The sequence below is a fragment of the Musa acuminata genome, chromosome BXJ3-4 (genome assembly GCF_036884655.1).
Source record: "Musa acuminata AAA Group cultivar baxijiao chromosome BXJ3-4, Cavendish_Baxijiao_AAA, whole genome shotgun sequence".
Taxonomy (NCBI): domain Eukaryota; kingdom Viridiplantae; phylum Streptophyta; class Magnoliopsida; order Zingiberales; family Musaceae; genus Musa; species Musa acuminata.
In genome coordinates this window covers 16,200,157-16,227,034 of record NC_088352.1, presented here as the reverse complement: position 1 = coordinate 16,227,034, position 26,878 = coordinate 16,200,157, and the positions used below count along the sequence as shown (strand labels likewise).

The 26,878-nt window shown below is 38.5% G+C and overlaps 1 non-coding gene across 1 annotated transcript; it reads left to right on the top strand.

Annotated features, from left to right (window-relative positions):
- Nucleotides 1-5,703: 5,703 nt before the first annotated feature.
- On the top strand, nt 5,704-5,804 carry LOC135637439 (U6 spliceosomal RNA). Its single transcript, XR_010496286.1, has one exon. It is a non-coding gene; the product is annotated as a U6 spliceosomal RNA (small nuclear RNA).
- Nucleotides 5,805-26,878: the final 21,074 nt, after the last annotated feature.

Sequence of the window (26,878 nt, the reverse complement as noted above, 5' to 3'; positions counted from 1 at the left end):
GGCGACAATTCAAAGAAGGACTACTAATCCGCTTCGGACCAACTTATTATGAGAACATTGACGGACAACTAGCAAAGATCCGACAAACCTCCACCATTTAGGAGTACCAGACCAGGTTTGAAAGGTTATATAATCAAACTCATGATTGGTCTGAAAAATAGTTATTGGGGACCTTTATTGAGGGCTTAAAGCCGGAGATCCGGGGAGAAGTGAAGGCACGACAACCATACATGCTTATGGCAGCCATCTCTTTCGCACGACTTCAAGAGGAGCGATTGAACCATGAAACCCGGAGGACTAGGATCACTCCACAACCTACAATACTAAAGCCCTCGGCCCCCCCTACTATCAACCAAGTCCCTGCACCGAAAAGGTTAACAAGAGAAGAACTTCTGGAGCGATCTGCGAAGGGGTTATGTTGGCATTGCGACGAGCCGTGGAGCCGCGAGCATCGCTGTAAAAAAGGTAGACTTCTTATAATTGAACCAGTAGAAGAAGAGGTCATTGAACATCTAGAAGAGAGCCTTGAACATAAAGAAGAAGATATGGAAGATGAGCCACAGCCGACCGACATTACGGTACACGCACTAGCCGACTACTCAAATCCGCAAATGATGAAAGTTGGAGGCCTTCTCAAACAACAGCCGATCACTATTCTCATCGACACGGGTAGCACTAATAACTTCCTTAATAGTAAGGTTGCTGCTCGGATGGCACTGTATATTGAAGGTTGCAGCAAGTTTGATGTAAAGGTTGCCGACGACAGAATCCTAAAGTGCGACCAAAGATGCCCGCAGGTGAAACTATTACTGCAAGACCAAGAAATTATCACCGATTTCTTCCTCCTATCAATCGATGAATATGAGGCAGTGCTTGGTATAGAATGGCTAACTACACTAGGTGATGTCTCTTGGAACTTTTCTAAATTAATTATGAAATTCTACTATAAGGGCAAACATATCATCTTACACGGGAAGCGCGGAAGCAACGTTTCCACTGTTTCGACCCAACAAATGGAGAAAGTTTTGCACAAGGTAAATGGTGGCTTTTGGATGCATCTCCAGCCACAACCAGAAGAGAAGAAAATAGAAATTGAAGATCAAAATCTTGCCTAATTACTTACTGAATTTGCCGACATATTTGCTGAACCGCGCGGTCTTCCTCCTTCTCGGCAACATGACCATCGAATTCCAATCATTCCGGGCAAGCCACCAGCGAACACTTGACCGTACCGATATCCTCACCTCCAGAAAGATGAAATTGAAAAGATCGTAAAGGAGATGCTTGAAACAGGGGTGATTCGGCCAAGTTGCAGCCCCTATTCCTCACCGGTGCTACTTGTATGCAAGAAGGACGAAACATGGCGGATGTGCATTGACTATCGAGCTTTAAATGGCATCACCATCAAGGACAAATACCCAATACTAGTGGTGGACGAACTTCTTGATGAATTGAAAGGAGCTCGAGTCTTCACGAAGTTGGACCTCCAATACGGTTACCACCAAATTTGGGTATGTGATGATGACATTCCAAAAACTGCATTTCGCACACATGATGGCCATTATGATTTCTTGGTAATGCCTTTTGGACTCTGCTCCTTCAACTTTTCAAAGTCTTATGAATGATATATTTCGGAGCTTTCTTCGTAAATTTGTGCTGGTATTTTTCGATGATATTCTCGTTTACAGCCCTTCTCTTGAGACTCACTTTCAGCATTTATGGATTGTTTTGTCGATCCTTCAGGATAATACTCTTTTTGTTAAGCAACCAAAGTGCAGCTTTCTACAGCAAAAAGTAGAGTACCTTGGGCATATAATATCAGAAGAAGGAGTGGCGGTAGACCCAACAAAAATAGAGGCAATGCAAGGCTGGCCGAAACCTACAAACGTGAAATTACTGCGGGGGTTCCTTGGACTAACGGGCTACAAAATGGTTGACCAGTCATATACACTAGCAAGACAATATCTCCCTCCTATCAAAACATGTCAGTATATGATAAGGAGATGCTTGCCATTGTACACGCAGTAACGAGGTGGAGACCCTACCTGATCGGCCGACGATTTCAAATTAAAACTGACCATAAAAGCCTCAAGTACTTTTTGGAGTAAAAGATATCATGCCCTGAGCAGCAAAAATGGGTAACCAAACTTCTTGGATTTGATTATGAAATTATTTACAAAAAGGGGAAAGAAAACATTGTTGCATATGCACTCTCACGGCTACTTGAACAAGCTAAGGTTTCAGCCATCTCCCTTCTTACCACCAGTCTCCTCGAGGACATTAGGGAAGAATGGAAGAAGGATCTAGAGATCAGCAAAATCATAAAAAAATTGGAGGAGGATCCAAGTGCAATAGCCCACTACACCTGGGATTCGAGGGATCTACGCTACAAAGGTCGCATTGTGCTTATACCTGACTCCCCTTGCATCGCAATCATCTTGCATGAAATGCACTCCATACCTTCAGCAGGGCACGCTGGATTCCTAAGAACCTACAAAAGAGTGAATATGTGGAGAGGGATGAAAAAAAATATTGCTGAATATGTGGCACAATGTGATGTATGTCAACAACACAAGGGTTAAACTGTGGCAAATCCAGGGAAGCTACAAGCACTACCCATACCGGACTCAGTGTGGACTGACATCTCCATGGACTTCATTGAAGGGCTGCCATCTTCCAAAGGTAAAAGCACGATTCTCGAGGTGGTTGATCGACTTACGAAATATGCTCATTTTTGTGCTGTTAGAAATCCCTACACTGCTGCTAGTATTGCCTAGATTTTCATAGAAAATATTATTAAACTGCATGGGATGCCAAGGTCCATCGTAATTGATTGTGACAAGATCTTCACTACTAAATTTTGGACCGAGTTATTTCAGTTACAAGGCACCAAACTCAAGATGAGCACAGCGTATCATCTACAAACTGACGGCCAAACAGAGTTGGTAAATAGGTCCTTAGAGACGTACCTCCGATGTTTCGCTAGCGATTGACCAAAAGAGTGGGCGAAATGGCTTCCCTAGGCTGAATGGTGGTATAATACTACATATCATTCATCTACAAAATGTGCCCCTTATGAAGCATTGTATGGTCGACCAGCCCTTGTGATTCCAAAGTATGTAATTTGCTCGGCCAAAGTAGATCAGGTTGACAAAGAATTGATTGATAGGGACAAACTTTTTTTGGTAAGTAAAAGTAAATTGATTATGTGTAAAGTTTCTACAAATAGCTTTATCTATACAAGTCATAGACAAAGCCAAGTAACTCATATAGTGCGACTGTGATAGTTATGACTACACAAGCTGTAGACTATAACTCCTAATTATAGTCAACATAAAAAATGTTTATCTAGATATATTAAAACTACCTGTGGGTACATAATTTGGCATCATTCCCAAGATCTTTAGCTAATAGCAAAATTAAATTTGATCAAAATATCTTTTTCTCTTCGGGTAAAGTGCTCCATTTTGAGATCTTGCTCCATACAAGATCTTGTGTCTCTAATAATCTTTTCAAGAGCTGAGCATTGTTTGTGTGTTGACATTCAAAGATTCTGTTACATCTCTCCTTCCACATCCACTAAATAGCGCATTTGAAAGTAACCTTTGCCAGTTGTGTGAGGGGCCCTTTTCTTGAGAAACATTGCATGAGGTCGCCTAGTTCTTGGTGCAAGTTTGGTTGCGACAGTCTATTGAGTTCAAATCGTTGGAGAATCTCCTTCCATATCCATTTTGTATAATCACAAGCAAAATAGAGGTGGTCAACAGTTTCTTCTTGTTGCATACAAAGGGAGCATTAGTTAACATGATAGATACCTCTTCTTTTCATATTGTCTACTGTAGGTAGTTTCTTAAGAAGGGCCTGCCATGTACATAAGGAATGTCTTTGTGATCCCGGTCGATCCCATGTCCAATTGCTTGGGACCCACTTGTTATTTCTTTGCCTAATTTGATTCCATGCAGATGTGGCACTAAATTTGCCATTGTCATGAGGCCAAATAAGTATATCTGAAGAGTTGTTCCTGATTGGAATAGCTATAATAGTCGGCCAAAGTGATAACATTTCGGGATAAATAGGATTAGGGAGACATCAGGTACCGTTAGCAATGAACTCGGAAACCTTCCAATCTTTGGGAGCCCCGAGATATTTTCGTACTCTATCGCCATATAATTGAAATATACTCTTCCCATTCACCCAAGGATCGTACCACATATTAGTACTAGTTCCAGAAGAGATTGCATAAGAAATGTGTTTGATTAGCCAATTCCTTGCATTTAAAATTCCTTTCCAAGCTGCAGAGTGGTATGTTCTTGTTGAAATTTCCCAAATTGATTCCTTTGAAAGATACCTAGCAGAAACCCAATGTGAACATAAGGAACATTTGTTTTGCAAAAGATCCCACAATTGCTGTACCAGACATGCTTAATTCCATTCTCTAGTATTTCTCAAGTTTAGCCCCCCTTCATCTTTCGGTTTGCAAATGTTATCCCAATCTATCATATGCATTGCCTTATCATTTGTGTCATTCCAGAAAAAGTTCATTAATAACCGTTCAATATCTTGGAGAAGTCCAACAGGTAGAAGAAATGCATTACACCAATATATAGAGTAGGAGTGCAATACCGAACGGGTGAGTTCGAGTCGTCCTGTTGTGATAGAAACCTATTTTTCCAATAAGAAATTCTATTCTTTATTTTTTGCAGGATAGGCTGAGAGTGGGTTTTGTGAATGCTTGTGAATATGGGCGGGAGACCCAAATAAGGAACTGGCAGGCTTCCCTCACTAACCCCCAAAGTTTGTGCAATAAAGACCTTATCCTCAACGTAAGGGCTCATATATACTTTACTTTTCACATAATTTAACTGAAGTCCAGAAACCATACCAAAGTCATTCATAATAGTAGCCAGGTTCTTTACTGAAGTTGGATCATTTTGGAGAAAGATAAGTACATAATCTGCAAATGTTATATGTGATATATGAATAGAACCAGCAATGGGTACCTTAATTCTGCCATTTAAGACTGCGTGTTCCAACATACAGCTAAGTCCTTCCATCGCAATAGTAAAGAGATACGGAGAGAGTGGATCACCTTGTCGGATGTCATTCGTGATCCCAAAAAAACCAATAGGTGAGCCATTGAATAGTATCGAAAACTTTGGAGTTTCCAGTCAAGATTGAATCCAATTAACCCATTGCTGTGGGAAGTTCATATCGAGGAGCATCTTATAGATAAATTTCCTATTAACTGAATCAAAGGCTTTCCGTAAATCAGCTTTAAAACAGATTTTTGTCCCTCTTGCTTTTGAATGGAAATCTTTGACCAAGTCATTAGCAAGCAAAATGTTATGATATATACTTCTCCCTTTGATGAAAGCAGCATGATTTGGGCTAATGATCTTGTGTATTACCTTTTGCATTCTTTTTTTTTTTTATAGTAAAAGTAAATTGATTATGTGTAAAGTTTCTACAAATAGCTTTATCTATACAAGTCATAGACAAAGCCAAGTAACTCATAGAGTGCGAATGCGATAGTTATGACTACACATGCTGTAGACTATAACTCCTAATTATAGTCAACATAGAAAATGTTTATCTAGATATATCAAAACTACCTGTGGGTACATAATTTGGCAAAATTAAATTTGATAAAAATATCTTTTTCTCTTCGGGTAAAGTGCTCCATTTTGAGATCTTGCTCCATACAGGATCTTGAGTCTCTAATAATCTCTTTCAAGAGCTGAGAATATTAGTATTGCCCCTGCGCAAGGATGACACGCACAAATCGAGAAATGGTCCAAATTTTTTGCATTCTATTCGCCAATACTTTTGGAGATGATCTTATAAATAAAGTTGCATAATGATATGGTTCGATAGTTCTCTAGTGAATCAGCCCCTGCATTCTTCAGAATTAAAGAAATAAAAGTGTAATTCATCTCTCTAAGAATATGACCTGAAGAGAAAAAATGTTGGCAAGCTTTGATCACATCATTTCCAATAATAAACCAGATAGGGACAAACTCTTACAACTGTTAAAAGATAATCTCTCTACCACTCAAGCCAGAATGAAGCAGCAAGCCGACATACGACGAAGTGAAAGAGAATTTTCAGTGGGAGATTGGGTTTAACTTCGCCTACAACCATACAAGCAACTCTCTATCAACACTCGAGCCTCCATGAAGCTATCCCAACATTTTTATGGGCCCTATCAGATCACAGAGCTATTGTGTTGAATCTCGTATTTTGATGATGAAACTAATTGATTATGTTTAGATGTTTAACTGCATTTTGAGTGATGCAGGTCTACTCGATCAGGATTAGATAGTTAACGCAGGAGGAATTGACGTTGCGCTGGAGGATCACGTTAGGATATTGGATGGCAGAAGGCTTCGGACGTCGGGCATCGGGCCAAGGAGAGCGGAATTGCACCAAGGATATTGGGGTTGCGGAGGTCAACCACCGATTGGGCAACAAGCCGCAAGAGAGGACAATGCATTGAAGAATCGGATGAAGCGCCAACCAATGACATGCCGGGCAACAGAATGTCAATTCGTGTTGTAATAATTGTCTAGATCGGAGTAGAGTTTTGGCTTGTGTGTGCAGGATTAACTACGATAACGACGAAGACATAAAGCAAAACAAAGTGTCGGAGTAAGCACGAAGGATTTGTTGTGAGTTCGAGAGTTCGATGAAAGTCTGAAAGTTCATCGAGAATGTTGCCGGAACTAGCCAAGAATGAGTAGGGAGCTTTCCGAAGGGTATTTTGGAAGCTCACCGGAAGGTTCGTTGGAAGTTCGCGGAGCTTGCCGAGAAAGATCATAGCTTGCCGAAGAAGCTCATTGGAACTCGCCAAGATCAAATCGTGAAGTCTAGGAGCTTGCCAGGAGTCCGTAGAATGGTTTCCGAGAGTTCGTCGGAAGACCGTCGGAAGTTCGCCGGAAGCTCGCCGGAAAAAGTCTTGACTTGCGGACTTTGTAATAGCTTAGAAAATGTTTTTAAATTCGTAGTTAGCACGTTAATTAGGGTTAGGATTAGGTGTTAATCCTATAACTCAAGTAGGGGTCAATTGGGCCCGAGTTCGGACTGGTTTGGGCCAAGTTTGGAGCCCAACCAGTGAGCTGAAATAGTGTAGGTGGTGGCACTGCCTAGAACCCGAGAACCAAGTGGTGGCACCGCTTGGCTGGGCGGTGGCACCGCCAGTACACTGTCAGTGTCAGACACTGATAGGCGGTGGCACCGCCAGCATCGGGAACCAAAGAGAATTCAAATTTTGGAGCCCAAATTTGAATCCTATTGAAGCCTATAAATACCCCTCGATTCTCAGCTGAGAGAACAACCTTTGAGAAGCAAGAGATTGAGATAAAAGTCTTAGCAAAGCCTTTAGCAAGTTTTTGTTTTCAATAGCTTGAGTGTTCACCTCCCTCTTTCTCATTGAAAATTTGTAAGAGTGTGAACCACTTGTAAAAGGTTGTAAGAGGGATATTTGTCCTTCCTCTTCAATGTGATTTGCTTGTGGAAGTTGGGAGCCTCATCGAAGAAGGCTTCTCAAGTGGATGTAGGTCGCATGACTGAACCACTATAAATCGGTTTGCGTTTATCTTCTTGTCATTTATATTACTACAAACCATCTTCACTTTGATGCTCTACTTCTTTGTCTCCTTCTATTTCTCATACGAAATAGTTTAAATCGTCAAGTTAAAACACAATCGAAACAGTTTCAAACGAAATATTGCTTTTATCGTACGAAGTTTTCGAAAGTGTTTAAATCGTCAAAAGTTTATCGTACTTTACTGCTGCACTAATTCACCCCCCCCTTAGTGCTGCTCTGATCCTCCCAATTGGTATCAAAGCCTGGTATTTCTCATTTTGAATTTACACCCGAGAGAAATAGCTCTTCATGGCTTTCAAGAGGGCTTATCGGTTGTTCGTCCCCCGTTATTTAACGGATTGGACTACACTTATTGGAAAACTCGAATGAGAGTTTTCTTGATTTCTATGAATTTGAATTTATGGAATATCATTGAAAACGGTTTTCAACTTCCCTCTAAACCGATGAACGAATGGTCGGATTTGGAGAAGAAGTATTTTTCTTTAAACATAAATGCTATGAATGCCTTATTTTGCGCTTTGGACAAAAATGAGTTCAACAGAATTTCTACGTGCGAAACAGCTTTTGATATTTGACGAACACTTGAAATCATGCACAAGGGAACTAGTAGAGTCAAAGACTCGAAAGTTAACATTTTATTGCATGATTTTGAGCTTTTCGAATGCAGCCAAGCGAGACTATAGGCGACATGTACACCCGTTTCACGGATGTCGTCAATAATCTAATAGTTCTTGGTAACTTTTTTTCGAATTTTGATCTCGTAAGCAAGATCTTAAGATCCCTTCCAAAAAGGTGGGATCCTAAAATAACTGCAATACAAGAGATAAAAAATTTAAATGATTTTCCATTAGAAGAATTAATCGGGTCGTTAATGACCTATGAAATGACACTTTTGGAACACTTAGAACCCGATGAGCACTTGAACCACCTTCCAAAGAATAGGAAGGATTTGGATCTCCGAACAAATGAATACCACTTGAGCGATAACTCAAGTGATGAGGACAATTATAAACTTGAACTTCGAATACTAAATCTTAGTAAGTTTATTAAAAAAAATTTAAAATAAATAATGAATTTGAACGGAGGAAGAGACTAAAGAAGAGGAAGGCAACAAAAGATGAATCAAGAACTTCCAAAGGTGAAATGGCGAATTGGGCTTTGACAGGCTCCGACTACAAGGTAAGTAACTTAACTCTCTTGAATTATTTTGAAATTACTTGAAGTTTTTCATGAGTGCTGAATTTAGAAAGTAGGAATAGGAAATAAAAAATTATTTTTCAAAAATTATATCATGTTTTTCTTTTTAGCAACTTTGAAAAATTAAAAATTTGATCATGAAAAGTATATTGCTAAGATTTCATGCATGTTATGTTTTGAAATGTTGAATGATTTATGCAACATTAGGGATGATAATTATATAATATGTGATAATGCTTAGGATTAATCCATGCATGTGTATCTTGATGATTTTATGTCATGCATGAGTTTTTGAAGTAAATGTTTATTTGAAACTATCAGTTTAGATTAACATATTTTTGGTCTAATCGTTTTTATAACGAATTAAGATGATATTCTGATGACATATTAAGATGACATAGTGCATGTACATCTATGTATGAATTTCTTGATAGTCTTTTGATGATAGATGTGATATCATGATGTGTTTGGCCTTGACGGTTTTATGATGAAACTTATGTTTCGATTTTAAATGATGATACATGTTTTCACAAAAGACTTGAATACCCTCACATGAAAAAATTGTATGAAATGGAAATAAATTTTCTATCCTATTGAGATTAATGAATTTATTTTACCAATCTTAAGAATCTCATAAAAATATACATGATGATAAGCATGTGTTATTTTCATGAGTGTATTTGAAAAACATATGGCAAAACCATATCCGAATGCATGAAAGTGTTAAATTTCATTTTCGGATTCTCTTGATCGAAATTCATTTTTTGATCCTAAACGTTGATGCATGTTTTTATTTAACATAAATGAAAAAGCATGCTAACATGAAATCAATCACTTAAAATGAAATACTTAAAAAAAAGGGGAAAATATATTATCAATGAAATCAAGAATCTACTTATGTTATGATTTTTGTGAACCATAAAAGTGATTTTGATGATTTGAATTTGAAATGAGTTTTATCAAAATCATGATATTGATTTCTTGGAATAACATGAAATTACCTTTGATGATCATTTTGATTATTATGATTCATGAAATTTTGGATTCATGACTTGGTCTTACATTTGTTTATGAGATGGTTGAAATCTTTGTACCTTTGAATTATTTCCTTCTCCTTTCAATTTTTGAATTTATGCATGTTATATGTTAAACATTTGAATCCATATTTTGGTATCATGCATATCTAAGAAATGTTGATTTGATAAATTTAATGAGTTAAAAATAAATGATGATTTTTCTCTTGAATACAACTTGTGAATCTCAAGAAAATAAACATGATGAATATTTTGAAAATAAATGAGTGTATCATGCATTTGGTCTTAATGATTTATCTTGAACATACTTTTTGAAATCATACTTGATGATGAATATCAAGATATTAAAAGGATGTTATCATGGAATCATGCTTGATGATTTGTTTTTTATCTTTCCGTCTTAAATGTTGACACTTGTTTTATTAAAGATAAAGGCATGCTTATAAGAAGCAAATCACATGAATAGAAATTTATAAAAAATAAAATGTGATCCTCTATCTTATCGCCTTTTAAATAAATCTTTTCTTCTCATGTATGAATTTATTGAATGTTACATCTCCCTTAATTCATTTTGTTCTCCTAGATTTATTTACCAAAGAGGAGAATCTTCCGAATGAATGAAATTATACAAATGAATCACTTATCGATATATCTTTTTGAAATATCTTTTTAATGTGATGTTGATAATCTGAGATGCCTGTTGGAATTCATGACATGAGATAATTGAATCCTTGACTTACTCTTTATATGGCTTGAAAATAGATGTTTAAAATCTTGTTTAATGAGTTGTTTTATAAGATTTTGCCTTTATGTCTTGAACTTTCATGCTTGTCTTGATTTGGCATATAAAGACTAAGGCGTACTTAGATGAAAAAGAATCACTTAAAAAATACCTTTCCCATCTTATCGAGATTAATGATTTCATGATATTTTGTGAATCTCGAAATTGATTTTGATGACTTGATTATGAGTTTCAAGTTAGCGATTTGACTTGAATAAGTTTTATCTAAATCATAATCTTGGTCATGCAAAATTGGAATCACAAATAATATCTTTTGTTATTCATGAATTGATCCTCACAATATGAAAGTATTGGTATTCATGACTTGAATTTGATTGAAACATTGCATGCTTAAATTAATCATTCTCCTATGTTTTAAATATTCTTTAAATACCTTATGTGATGATTGAAAATTAATTTGCTTAATGATGAATCATGAATCATGACTTGATCTATGATATTACTATATTTTAATCATGATCTTGGTTGTATAATTCTTTTGCTCTATTAAAAAGATTTGTCAAATGAATCATATCCTTCTTGAATTTTCTTGATATCATGACATGATTTTGTAATATGGCTTGTATAATGATTAAATTTTTTAGCCATTGATTTCTCTCTTATTTTCGATAATGATAAAGGGGGAGTTAGTTTACTAGCCTAAATATTTCAAAGGAAGGAAAATTTGCTAGCTCGATCATTTAATTGAAAGAACTAGCTATCATGAACACTACCAATGATTTGCAAATCTTGCAATATATAAAGAAAAGCAAAGAATTGCTATCTCGAAAGAAGCAAAAAAATGCAGAACTTAGAAAACTTGCAATATAATTGCTATTGCCATGCTTTGTATAAAAAATAGGATGATATCCTTAAAAGCATCGCATTAAATTTTTTAGTGTATCGCAATGTATCACATGTATCACAAATTAAAATTTTTGAGACTATTATCATATCATGTTTAACAATTGATGTCTTTCATGACATGATTTCTTTGCATTGTTGTCTTGTATGTATCATGTGATGATTGAAATATTGATTAATGCAAATTCATAGTTTATGCAAAAGTCTAAATCATTGGTTCCTCTCCTTCTTTTCGGCAATGACATAGGGGGAGAAAGATTGCTAGCTCGATGCAAATGCTGGCTAGCTTGTACTCTTCCCTTCTTTTCGACAAAAACAAAGGGGAGAAAGCTTTTGCTAGTTAGAACATGCAAAGAAAAGCAAAGTGCAATCTTGCACAAGAAGCAAGTGTTGAACTGCCATGATTGAACTTAAGAATCTTGCTATGCTTTTGTGCTTATATGTTGTGATGAAAAGCTAGCTTGTATGTAGTAAAACTTGCATATTGTAAAAATTGCTAGCTTGTAGTCTAAAGAGAAGCAAACAGTTGCTATCTCAAGAAAAGCAAACATGCTAAAACTTGCACATCTTTAATTGCTAGGTTGCATGATGATAAAATTTGATACTATGTTTATCATGCAATGATTTAAACTTTTTATCTCTAAACACATAAGAGTAGGAACTTCTCCTTTTTGTTGATGACAAAGGGGGAGAAGTATGATGACATGACATGTTATGCATAAGTTTATGATGACATGTTGCTTGGATTCTTGAATCCAAGAGTTTCTATCAATAAGGAATATTGATAGGGGGAGTTTGGTTAAACTCCGGGGAGTTAAGGTTAACTCCGTTAGTCATCAATTAGTTGTCCTCATCAAAAAGGGGGAGATTGTTGAATCTCGGATTTTGATTATGAAACTAATTAATTGTGTTTAGATGATTAACTGCATTTTGAGTGATGCAGGTCTACTCGATCAGGATTAGATAGTTAACGCAGGAGGAATTGACGTTGCGCCGGAGGAGATCGCGTTAGGATATTGGATGGCAGAAGGCTTCGGACGTCGGGCCAACGAGAGCGGAATTGCACCAAGGATATTGGGGTTGCGGATGTCAACCACCGATTGGGCAACAAGCCACAAGAGAGGACAATGCGCTGAAGAATCGGATGAAGCGCCAACCAATGACATGCTAGACAATAGAATGTCAATTCGTGTTGTAATAATTGTCTAGATCGGAGTAGAGTTTTGTCTTGTGTGTGCAGGATTAACTATGATAACAACGAAGACATAAAGCGAAACAAAGTGTCAGAGTCAAGCATGAAGGATTTGTTGTGAGTTCGAGAGTTCGACGAAAGTCCGAAGGTTCATCGGGAATGCTGCCGGAACTAGCCGAGAATGAGTAGGGAGCTTGCCGAAGGGTATTTCGAAAGCTCGCCGGAAGGTTCATTGGAAGTTCGCGGAGCTTGCCAAGAAAGATCACAGCTTGCCAAAGAAGCTCAATGGAACTCGCCAAGATCAAATCGTGAAGTCTAGGAGCTTGCCGGGAGTCCGTAGAATGGTTTCCGAGAGTTCGTCGGAAGACCATCGGAAGTTCGCTAGAAGCTCGCCGGAAAAAGTCTTGACTTGCGGACTTTATAATAGCTTAGAAAATGTCTTTAAATTCGTCGTTAGCATATTAATTAGGGTTAAGATTAGGTGTTAATCCTATAACTCAAGTAGGGGCCAATTGGGCCCGAGTTCGGACTGGTTTGGGCCAAGTTTGGAGCCCAACCAGTGAGCTAAAATAGTGTAGGCGGTGGCACCGCCTATAACCCAAGAACCAAGCAGTGGCACCGCTTGGCTGGGTGGTGGCACCGCCCAGCACCCGAGAGCTAGGCGATGGCACCGCCAGCATTGGGAACCAAAGAGAATTCAAATTTTGGAGCCCAAATTTGAATCCTCTAGAGGCCTATAAATACCCCTCAATTCTCAGCTGAGAGAACAACCTTTGAGAAGCAAGAGATTGAGATAAAAGTCTTAGCAAAGCCTTTAGTAATTTTTAGTTTTCAATAGCTTGAGTGTTCACCTCCCTCTTTCTCTTTGAAAATTTGTAAGAGTGTGAACCACTTGTAAAAGGTTGTAAGAGGGGTATTTGTCCTTCCCCTTCAAAGTGATTTGCTAGTGGAAGTTGGGAGCCTCATCGAAGAAGGCTTCTCAAGCGGATGTAGGTCGCATGACCGAACCACTATAAATCGGTTTGCGTTTATCTTATTGTCATTTATATTACTGCAAACCATCTTCACTTTGATGCTCTACTTCTTTGTCTCCTTCTTACGTATCCCTTCATGTTAAAACGCAATCGAAATAGTTTCAAACTAAGCATTGCTTTTATTGTACGAAGTTTCCGAAAGTGTATAAATCATCAAAAGTTTATCGTACTTTTCTGCTACACTAATTCACCCCCCTCCCCCCCCCCCCTTAGTGCCGCTCCGATCCTCACATATTGGAGCCATGGCATACAGACTTAAATTACTTGAGGATGCTAAAATTCATCCTATCTTTCACGTATCATGCCTAAAGCCCAAGTTGGGAGAACACGATTCACCCCAGATCCAACTGCCCAACACAACTGAGGATGGAGTTATTCAAGCCCGACCACAAGCCATCCTCGATTGCAGGATCGTGATGCGTCGCCGACATCCCTCTACTGAAGTACTAGTCCATTGGAATAATCTACCACTTGAAGACACCACATGGGAACCGTATGAGGAGCTAAAGACCTAGTTCCCTGAGTTCATGGAATCTCATTCTTGAGGACAAAGCTGATTTGAAGAGGGCGGGTGTCACGCCCCTCAAAATATCGACAATATTTAAAATTTTCATCATAACTAACTCAGGATCCAAACATACATTTGAGGTCACTAAGAAAACATTCAGATAAAAAATTTCACCTCTATAGTCTACAAATTCATAACCCTGTGCAGTTCATAACATCCCACACATCACTCGATAATTCAAACAAACTGAACTTAACTCATCAAAAAAATAACCACAACATAAAATTCACAAGTGGGGAAGTCTATGCAGTCACCAAACCAACGATTACCATAAGATCATATCATTACATAAATTTAACTTAACATTCCAAAATCCTATACTTGAGGGATCCTTTATCTTACACAAAATCCACACGTCTAGATTTATCGTCACATTTCATAAGATGCAAAGTATTTTATACAACATATACATATATGCTAACAAAGATCTGCCCAAAATCTTCTAAACTTTCCACCGCCTTAGCCCAATCTTAACATTTAAGCAAGCGAAACACTATCCTGAAAAATTTATCAACAAACAGGGTGAGCATAAAGAGCTCAGTAAGTGACTAACATATCCATATAAAAATAGTACAATTTCCAAAGAGATACAGTTTCAAAATACAAGGCAGAAAATATGATTTCGTAGACATAATATCATTAGGAGTATAAACACAATTGTCCTTTCAATCATACATATTTGGTTCCTGACAGATGGGGCAAAGAGTAATTGGAGCATATCAGTAATAAAGGAAACATATCGGAGTTTATCAATGGCATATAAAATGTTCCGAAGCATATCAACGACATATGGAACATTTCAAAGCAAAATCATCAGTGAATGAAGCATTTCAGAGCATATCGAAAACAAATATCGTACAGAAGCTCAAACGTCGTCCTTGACGTTGCAATCATATCATTCTGATCCAGAGCATGAACATAAACAACTCACCAAAACTCGGGATGTCATATCAAACATATAGAAGGTGTAGTGGGATCTCAGTCAGAATGTGATTCATCCATTTCTGAATGACCACCTGACAAAAGTCTCCCACGTTTGGGAGCTCCATCCACCCACGTCTAGGTGAAGTCAGAGGGGGCCGGTAGAGCATCGCAGGCTATAAGCACATACCCTTTACCATTTCTGGCAAAGGTCCAGAATATCCCACATAGCGGGACCCCACATAGCGGGCAATAAGCGCATACCCTTTACCATTTCTGGCAAAGGTCCAGAATATCCCACATAGCGGGACCCCACAAAGCGGGCAATAAGCGCATACCCTTTACCATTTCTGGCAAAGGTCCAGACAATCCCACACCCCAGATTACAAGAGGGCATTTTTAACAATAAGTAGAATATATCAGAAGCACACGCGGAACAACGAAACGTGCATGTGCCTTTTCGAGACAATACGAAACAAAGAACAAATCTCTCACAAATGTATTCAGATTTGGAATGAAATGAAAACAAGAGTGTACAGGGATTCCAAGCAATCATATTTAGCTCAATTCCAATAAGAAAGTTAGACGAATTCAAATATCCAAAGGAATGGAACAAAATACGCGAAATCGACCAAAGCTCGATTTCGGACATAATTCTAGTGGCACATCAAACAAATATTTCAGAAAACCAATTATGCTCCAATACCCATAAGAAAGCGATGGTCTGAACCATATATCAATCTATATTCTGATGGAACAAATTTCATATGAAACAGGGCTCCCAACACGGAGTTACCTTTGATTTGGTAACACAAGGTCAAAAACACAATCACTGTTTTGCAGAATTTATAGGGTCGGATTCAACAGATAATAGGGTAGGCAATTGAATTCCAAAATATCCAAACTATATGTCAAAAGAATGATTTTCAAATCTAGTTTTAAATAAAATCCGTTTGGTACAAATCAGAATTTTCAACAGGGAGTTATAGGCATTTTAGTATCGACAGGTCAGAAATCTTGAACCCTGTTTTACAGCGTCTATAGGCTCATTTGAAACAGATGTTTGGGTAAGTATTCGGTGTCCAAAATCTACAACATCAGTGTCAAAAGGAAGATATACGAGTCTAATTTCAAACAAAATAGTTCCTGATAGAATTCACATTTTGTGCTAAAACTTATAGCTGAAACAGTGTATAGGGGTCAGTTTACCGAAAAAACTTCAGAATCCATGGTTCTATGTCCAAAGGGAGACATATCAGTTTCTAAATAGAAATCCTTGAATTTATTTTGAATCAACATAAAAACAGAGACTAAAAATTCTGTAGGATGGGGTTAGAACACTTGCCTTTGAGAATTTTGACCCGAAGTGAAAAGATTAAAGCAAGAACCCTAAAAACCCCAATTTTTTTCTCTTCTTCTTCTTCTTCTTCTTCTTCTTCTTTCTTTCTTTCTTTCTTTGATCACCCACGAGCTGCCTTCTCTACTTCCTTAAGAATGAAGGCAGAGAGGCGTAAACGGTGGAATTTGTCATTTTGTGTGTTTTGCAGTTTCGTCCTTGTTTTTATCGTATTCACGATTAGGTCCTTAGGGTCTACATATAGGTCCTCAGATTCTTTTTTTTTTTTTTTTTTTTTGAACAGATCTCCCAAATCTAACAAATGAGTTACCTCTGATTCATACTCTATTTCTTTTGTCAATTTAAAATAAATGCTTACATTATCACCAGAATTTTATACGAAAATTCGGAAATGAGGGGTGTTACACTCTCCCCCCCTTAAAAGAAAATTTTAGTCCTCTAAATTTATCGGACCTCTATCGATGAAAAGACTAGGATACACCTTTTTCATTTCCTCCTCTAGCTTCCAAGTTGTCTCCTCTCCAGAATGATGTCTCCAAATTACTTGAACTAGTGGGATGACCCGATTCCTTAGGACTTTTTCTTTCTTACCAACAATCTGAATAGGCTCTTCCACATAAGATAAATCTTTATCAATCTCCACCAGCTCATACTTAATGATGTGAGAAGGGTCATATATATACTTCCTAATCATCGAGACATGAAATATATCATGGACATCACTCAATGCTGGTGGCAAGGCAATCCTGTAAGCGACAGAACCAACCCTCTCAAGAACCTCGAAAGGTCCAATAAATCTGGGGCTTAACTTTCCTTTCTTCCCAAACCTTATAATGCCTTTGGAAGGGGAGACATTCAAGAATACAAAATCTCCGATTTTAAACTCAATATCTCGTCTTCTATTGTCGGCATAACTCTTTTGACAACTCTGAGCAGTTTTTAACCTTTTCCTTATAACTTGAATTTTCTCGGAAGTTTCTTGTACCTTGTCCGTTGCTAACAGCTTTCTATCACCAACTTCCTCCCAACATATAGGTGTTATGCACCTTCGCCCATATAAAGCTTCATAAGGAGCCATCTGAATACTTGAATGATAACTATTATTATACGTGAACTCAACAAGTGAAATATCCTTATCCCATTCACCTTTCCAATCCATAACATAGGCTATAAGCAAATCCTCAAGTGTTTGAATTGTTCTTTCTGACTGACCATCAGTCTGAGGATGATATGCAATACTAAACTTAACTTTAGTGCCCATCGACTCCTGCAATCTTCTCCAAAATCTAGAGAGAAATCTGGAGTCTCTATCAGAGATGATCTCCTTTGGAATACCATGAAGTCTTACTATTTCACTGACATATAAATCTGCAAGTCTATCAAGCGAATAAGTCATATTAATCGGTAGTTAGTGTGCAGATTTTGTTAACCTATCAATGATAACCCAAATAGCATCATGCTTCCTCGAGGTTCTGGGTAGCCCTGAAACAAAATCCATAGTAATACATTCCCATTTCCATTCAGGAATAACTAAAGGTTGCAACAACCCTCTAGGTCTTTGGTGTTCTACTTTGATTTGCTAACAAGTCAAACATTTTGAAATATACATTGCAATTTCCTTCTTCATGCCTTCCCACCAATAATGACTTTGAAGATCTCTATACATCTTAGTGCTACCAAGGTGTAGGGTGTACTTTGAAGTATGACTTTCATTTAGGATTTGATTCTTGATATCTGGTTCATTTGGTACACATACTCTCTCCCAAAATCTCAATAGGCCATCTTTTGAAACTTGAAATTGTGGCTTCAATTCCTTTTCTACTTCACTCCTCAAGTAGATTAAATGTGGATCTCGTAATTGTCCTTCCTTAATTTGTTGAATAAGATCATATTGCACTTGAATGGAGGCCATCAATATCATCGAGTCTTGCTCTTTCCTCAAAGCTTTCAAATCAAAATTTTCTTCTAATAACATCCATTGCTTCACAACCAGACTAGCCATAAAACTTGTAGATTTCCTACTAAGTGCATCAGCTACAACATTGGCTTTGCCCGAGTGATAACGGATGGCACAATCGTAATCCTTCCGAAGTTCTATCCATCTTCGCTGCCTCATGTTTAACTCTTTCTGAGTGAAAAGATATTTTAAACTCTTGTGATCAGTGAAGATTTCAAACTATCGACCATACAAATAATGTCTCCAAATCGTTAGAGCAAAAATAATTGCTGCTAATTCCAAATCATGAGTTGGATAATTCAATTCATAACCTTTAAGTTGTCTAAAAGCATAAGCAATTACTCTCCCTACCTGCATCAAAACACATCCTAGGCCTTTTCTTGAAGCATCAGTATAAACTACAAATCCCTCACTACCACTTGGAATAGTGAGAATAGGGGCACTAGTCAATCTTCTTTTTAACTCTTGAAAACTTTGCTCACAATCATCACCCCATACAAATTTCATATTCTTCTTAGTGAGTTTGGTGAGAGGTTGAGCGATTCGAGAAAATCCCTCCACAAATCTCCTGTAATAACCTGCCATGCCCAAAAAGCTTCGAACTTCTGTTACATTTGTTGGTACTTCCCATTCAACTACAGCTTCTATTTTCCTTGGATCAACAGATATACCCTTCCCTAAAATCACATGGCCTATGAAAGCAACTTCATTCAACCAAAATTCACATTTGCTGAACTTCGCATACAACTTCTTTTCTCTTAGTATGGACAACACATCTCTCAAGTGTTCCTCATGCTCCTGATTACTCTTTGAATACACCAATATGTCATCAATAAATACAATTACACAGATATCAAAGAGCGGTTGAAATATCCTATTCATTAGTTCCATAAAAGCTGTAGGGGCATTTGTCAAACCAAAAGGCATCACCAAGAATTCATAATGACCATATCGAGTTCTGAAAGCTGTTTATGAAATATCCTCCTCCTTGATCTTCAACTGATAGTAACCTGACCTCAGGTCAATCTTAGAGAATACTTGTGCACCCTGCAGTTGATCAAACAAATCATCAATTCTAGGTATGGGATACTTGTTTTTGATGGTCACCTGATTCAACTGTCTATAATCAATACAAAGCCTCAATGTTCCATCCTTCTTCTTCACTAATAGTACCGGAGCACCCCATGGGGATACACTGGGTCGTATGAAACCCTTATCTAATAATTCTTGTATTTGCTTCTTTAATTCCTCTAGCTCGAGTGGTGCCATCCTGTAGGGAGGCTTAGATATTGGGATTGTACTGGAGACCGGATCAATAGAAAATTCACCCTCTCTATCAAGAGGTAAACCAGGCAAGTCATATGGGAATACATCAGGGAATTCTTTGACCACTACAATTTCATCTAGGTGGGTTTCCTGAATTGAATGCTCCTTTACACACACCATATAACAAAAAAAACCTTTCTGCATAAGACGATAAACTTGAAGTGCAGATATCAAGCAAGGAGGCAAATCATGCCTAATGCCCTCAAAGAAAAATATAGGCTTATCTGGTATGCAGAAAGTAATTATTTTTTTGTAACAATCAATACTAGCATGATGAGAAGATAACCAATCCATGCCAAGTATAATATCAAAACCCTGGATCTCTAGGAGAATCATATCAGCAAGGAGTTCGTGGTCTCCAATAGAGATCAAACAAGATGGGTAGACCAAGTTTGTTGCTAATGCATCTCCAACAGCAGTTGTTACATATAACATATAATCCAGGGGTCTAGGTAGAATATCCAAGTGACAAGCAAAGTATTGTGAAACAAAAGATAAGTTGGAGCCGGGATCAAACAAAACTTTTGCATTTCTTTTAGAAACATGAAGAATACCTTCCACCACTGATTTAGAAGCTTTAGAATCTTGTTCAGTGATAGCGTACACTCTAGCATGGGCAGAGGGTCTAGGAGATAGTGGCTCTTTCTTCCGATTCAGTGGGCAATCTCTTAATTGATGATCTAGCTTTCCACAACCAAAACATGCTCTAGTCACCCGAAAACACTGACTTGTTTCATGATTTAATCCACATTTTGCACATGACTGAGTCCTCCACAATGGTTTCCTTTTCTCAAATCCAGATGTCTTAAACCTCTTGTTACTAGCTTCATATTCATTTTCTCTCCTACTTTTGCTAGTAAATTTGTCCCTTTTTTCCTTGCCAATGATTTCTTGAATTTCCTCCATGTCTCTTTCAATTTTCAAAGCTCTTTCTACCGTATCAGCATATGTTTGTGATTTTAAAGCTGACATTCGGCTTCTTATTGTTGGCCGTAATCCCCTTTCAAACCTTCTTGCTTTTCTAGATTCATCATCAGTCATATGTGTGGCAAACCTGGAGAGCTCAGTGAATTTAGATACATACTTTGTAACCGTCATACTTCCCTGGATAAGATTCAAGAACTCCAACTCTTTTTCCTCTCTCATACAATCTGGAAAATATTTATCGTTAAACTTTTCTTGGAATAACTTCCATGTCATTGGCTCATGTTTGATTTCAGACATTCTCTTAATCATTCTCCACTAGTGTTTAGCTTCTCCTTCCAGCATTAAGGTGGCAAGAAAAACCTTTCGATCATCAGGGTAATTTAAAGCATCAAATATTTTCTCTATCTGCATCATCCATCGTTCTGCCACCATTGGATCAAACTCGCCACTAAAACTGGGAGGACTAAGCTTCTTAAACTGTCCAATTCCCAACCCCATCTGGTTTGATGTCTCTGTTCCATCATTACTTCCTTGTTGGACAGGTTGTTGTTGTTGTTGCATCACTTGTGCCATAGTCTCCAAAGTCTGCATGATACCACTCAATTGATCAGCAGTAGATGCAACAGGAGAACCAGATGATCTCGTCATCCTCGCTTCCTAAAACAACAAAAGAACATTTTCTTTGATAAATCTCTAAATGATAGTCAATAAACCTAAAAAAAAAAAAATATTCTTAGTGATTCTCAAATCATGCTCTGATACCACCTCTATCACGCCCCTCAAAATATCGACAATATTTAAAATTTTCAACACAAACCAATCCAGGATCCAAACATACATTTGAGGTCACTAAGAAAACATTCAGATCAAAAATTTCACCTCTATAGTCTACAAATTCATAACCCTGTGCAGTTCATAAACATCCCACACATCACTCGATAATTCAAACAAACTGATCTTAACTCATCAAAATAATAACCACAACATAAAATTCACAAGTGGGGAAGTCTTTGCAGTCACCAAACCAACGATTACCATAAGATCATATCATTACATAAATTTAACTTAACATTCCAAAATCCTATACAAGTGGGATCCTTTATCTTACACAAAATCCACACGTTTAGATTTATCGTCACATTTCATAAGATGCAAATTATCTTATACAACATATACACATATGCTAACAAAGATCTGCTCAAAATCTTCTAAACTTTCCACCGCCTCAGCCCAATCTAAACATTTAAGCAAGCGATACGCTATCCTGAAAAATTTATCAACAAACGAGGTGAGCATAAATAGCTCAGCAAGGGACTAACATATCCATATCAAAATAGTACAATTTCCAAAGAGATACAGTTTCAAAATACAAGGCAGAATATACGATTTCGTAGACATAATATCATTAGGAGCATAAACACAATTGTCCTTTCAATCTTACATATTTGGTTCCGGACGGATGGGGCATAGAGTAATTGGAGCATATCAGTAACAAAGGAATCATATCGGAGCTTATCAATGGCATATAAATTGTTCTGAAGCATATCAACGGCATATGGAACATTTCGAAGCAAAATCATCAGTGAATGAAGCATTTCATTGCATATCAAAAACAAATATCGTACAGAAGCTCAAACGTCATCCTTGACGTTGCAATCATATCATTCTGATCCAGAGCATGAACAGAAATAACTCACCAAAACTCTGGATGTCATATCAAACATATAGAAGGTGTAGTGGGATCTCAGTCAGAATGTGATTCATCCATTTCTAAATGACCACCTGACAAAAGTCTCCCACGTTTGGGAGCTCCATCCACCCACGTCTAGGTGAAGTCAGAGGGGGCTGGCAGAGCATCGCAGGCTCTAAGCACATACCCTTTACTATTTCTGGCAAAGGTCCAGAATATCCCACATAGCGGGACCCCACATAGCAGGCAATAAGCGCATACCCTTTACCATTTCTGGCAAAGGTCCAGAATATCCCACATAGTGGGACCCCACATAGCGGGCAATAAGCGCATACCCTTTACCATTTCTGGCAAAGGTCTATACAATCCCACACACCAGAGTACAAGAGGGCAGTTTTAACAATAAGTAGCATATATCGGAAGCACACGCGAAAAACGAAACGTGCATGTGCTTTTTCGAGACAATACGAAACAAAGAACAAATCTCTCACAAATGTATTTAGATTTGGAATGAAATGAAAACAAAAGTGTACAGGGATTTCAAGCAATCATATTTAGCTCAATTCCAATAAGAAGGTTAGACGAAGTTCAAATATCCAAAGGAATGGAACAAAATATGCGAAATCGACCAAAGCTCGATTTCGGACAGAATTCCAGTGGCACATCAAACAAATATTTCAGAATATCAATTATGCTCCAATACCCATAAGAAAGCTATGGTCGAACCATATATCAATCTATATTCTGATGGAACAAATTTCATATGAAACAGGGTTCCCAACACGGAGTTAACTTTGATTTGGTAACACAAGGTCAAAAACACAATCACTGTTTTGCAGAATTTATTGGGTCGGATTCAACAGATAAAAGGGTAGGCTATTGATTTCCAAAATTTTCAAACTATATGTTAAAAGAAATATTTTCAAATCTAGTTTTAAATAAAATCAGTTTGGTACAAATCAGAATTTTCAACAGGGAGTTATAGGCATTTTAGTATCGATAGGTCAGAAATCATGAACCCTGTTTTACAGCGTCTATAGGCTCATTTGAAACAGATGTTTGGGTCAGAAATCATGAACCCTGTTTTACAGCGTCTATATACGAGTCTAATTTCAAACAAAATAGCTCTTGCCCGAATTCACATTTTGTGCTAAAACGTATAGCTGAAAGAGTGTATAGGGGTCAGTTTACCGAAAAAACTTCAGAATCTATGGTTCTATGTCCAAAGGGAGACATATCAGTTTCTAAATAGAAATCATTCAATTTATTTTGAATCAACATGAAAACAGAGACTAAAAATTCTATAGGATGGGGTTAGAACACTTGCCTTTGAGAATTTTGACCCGAACTGAAAAGATTAAAGCAAGAACCCTAAAAACCCCAATTTTTTTCTCTTCTTCTTCTTCTTCTTCTTCTTTCTTTCTTTCTTTCTTTGATCACCCACGAGCTGCCTTCTCTGCTTCCTTAAGAACGAAGGCAGAGAGGCTTAAACAGTGGAATTTGTCATTTTGTGCGTTTTGCAGTTTAGTCCTTGTTTTTATCATATTCACGATTAGGTTCTTAGGGTTTACAAATGAGTGAAAAGATATTTTAAACTCTTGTTTTTTTTTTTTTTTTTGAACAGATCTCCCAAATCTTACAAATTAGTTACCTCTGATTCATACTCTATTTCTTTTGTCAATTTAAAATAAATGCTTACATTATCACCAGAAATTTATACGAAAATTCGGAAATGAGGGGTGTTACAGCGGGTCTGTTAGGACTATAGCTAGGAGAGTCCTAATTGAGAGGGATATTCTGTTAGGAATCTATTAGCACTCTAGCTAGGAGAGTCCTAATTGAGAGAGATATTCTGTTAGGACACTAGCTAGGAGAGTCCTAATTGAGAGGGACATTCACGTAGGAGTTTTTTCTTATAGAAGAATTAGGAGTTATAAGGGAACATGAGTCTTGAGTAGGAGTCCTATTAGGAGTTGGTTAGAAGTAAGAGTCTTAAGTAGGAGTCCTATTAGGAGTTAGGGTTTTGAAGCCCTATAAAAAGCCATGTATTCCTTCTCTTTTCTTAAGCAATAGATGAATCTTTTCTGTAGACTTTGAGCAGCAACTTGGAGGGAGGAACCCCTATAGATTTCCAAGGAGGTCGATCCCCTAAAGAGATCAACCCCAAGTTTAGAATTGTTAGGATCAAGAGCACTAAGAGGGGGGGAGGGTGAATTTGTGCAGCGGAAAACTTTCTACGATTAAAACGAAACTGTGTTCGAATGATAAAAATGATTTCTCTGTAAAAGCTGATTCTAAGCAAGATGATGTTAAAGTCAATTTATGAAGGCAGTTTGCAGCTATGATGAAAACCAGAATATATGCGCAAACTGAAATACAACGTTCATATGAAGAAACTGATTTACGTCTAAATGCTAATTTGTAAATCACTTAATTAGGCAAGATGCAGTTTAAGCAAGAGTATAAAGGTTGTTTGCAGTTATGGTAGAGCTCAAAACGTAAACGCAATCTGAAATATGATGATCGTACGAAAAAATAGATTTACGTCTAAACGCTGATTCGGAAAGTTAAAGACTTGAAACCCGATCATATATGCGCAGAAAGCAGTATGCTTCAGAGGAGGTTTGCAGTAAAGATAATATGCTCAAAGTAAATGCAAACTAAGATTTAGAGTGGTTCGGTCAATCTTGACCTACTCCACTTTTGGCTTCCTCCACTGACGAGGTCACCGACGTCAACTAGAGGCCTTCCTTTAATAGGCGAAGGCCAACCACCCTTTTACAGTTTCACTCCTTTTGACGAGCTTAGGAGACAACCCTTACAGAATTTTCTCTCCTCTCTTTACAACTCAGAACTTGGAAGAATAGAGGGAGAAGAACTTTTGGCCTTTACAACAATTTTGAGCTCTAAGAATCACAAAAAAAGATCAAGATTTCGGTGTAAGTTCATGCTCTGTCAGTGCTGAATGGGTGGGGTATTTATAGGCCCCAACCTAGTTTAAATTTGGAGCTCAAAACTGTCAATTCTCGGAATTCCGGGATCAGGCGGTTGCACCTCATAACTGGGGCGGTTGCACCGCCTGGCAGAGCTCGAAGACTGAGCCTCTGGGCGGTGCTACCTCCTGGCTGTTGCACCAGGAGCTCGAAGACTTGTCAGGGGTGGTTGCACCTCCTAACAGAGCTCAAAGACCGAGCTCAGGCGGTTGCACCTCCTGACTGAGGCGGTTACACCGCCTGACAGAGCTCGAAGACCGAGCTCAGGCGGTGCCACCTCCTGTCAGGGGAGGTTGCACCGCCCAATCTCGCTCGAAGACTGAGCCCAAGCGGTGCCACCTCCTGGCTGGGGCGGTTGCACCGCCCAGTCTCCCTGGGAGACTTAGCCCAAGCGGTGCCACCTCCTAGCTTGGGCGGTTGCACCTCCCACAGCAATCAGGGTCCGAATGGGTTGATCCATTCGGCCCAATTTGGGTTTGTTTAGGGGCCCAATTGCCCCAAGATTAAGTTAATGGGATCACCTCCCATTTCCAACTTAATCAATGTGCTAACTACGATAATTCCTAAGACAATTTCTGCAGCTCGCTCCGGTGCGTCAATCGCTTCTTCCGGCGAGTTTCCGGCGAACTTCCGTCGATCATCCGATGAACCCTCGATGATGCTCCTGCGGACTTCCGACAAAATCCAGGACTTGCGACGATCCACTTGGCGAGTTCCGACGAGCTTCTTTGGCAAGCTTATGGACTTCTCGGATTTGTTCCCGCAGAACCTCCAACGACTATCCGAACTTCCGTTGAACTTTCGAACTCCCAACGTGATCATTGTCTTGACTCCTGCGTAACTCCTACTGCATGTCTTACTTTCATCATAGTTAATCCTGCACACTTATCTCAACACATAGATTAGACAACAAATGACAATTGACTTCATCATCAAAATCCGAGATTCAATAAGAATCTATAAGGGTTCTAACACTAGGAGGTGGCACCGCCTGGGCTAAGTCTCCAAGCGAGACTGGGCGGTGCAACCGCCCCAGCCAGGAGGTGGCACCGCTTGGGCTCAGTCTCCGAGCGAGACTGGGCGGTGCAACCTCCCCTGATAGGAGGTGGCACTGCCTGAGCTCGGTCTTCGAGCTTTGGCAGGAGGTGCAACCGCCTCAGTCAGGCGGTGGCACCACTTGAGCTCGATCTTCGAGCTCTGGCAGGAGGTGCAACCGCCCCTGACAGGAGGTGTCACCGCCTAGAGGCTCAGTCTTCGAGCTCTACCAGGCAGTGCAACCGCCTTAGTCAGGAGGTGCAACCGCTAGATCCCAGAATTTCGGGAATTGACAGTTTTGAGCTCCAAATTCAAACTGGGTTGGGGCCTATAAATACCCCACCCTTTCAGCACTGAAAGGGCACAAAACATACACCAAAATCCTGATCTTGTTCT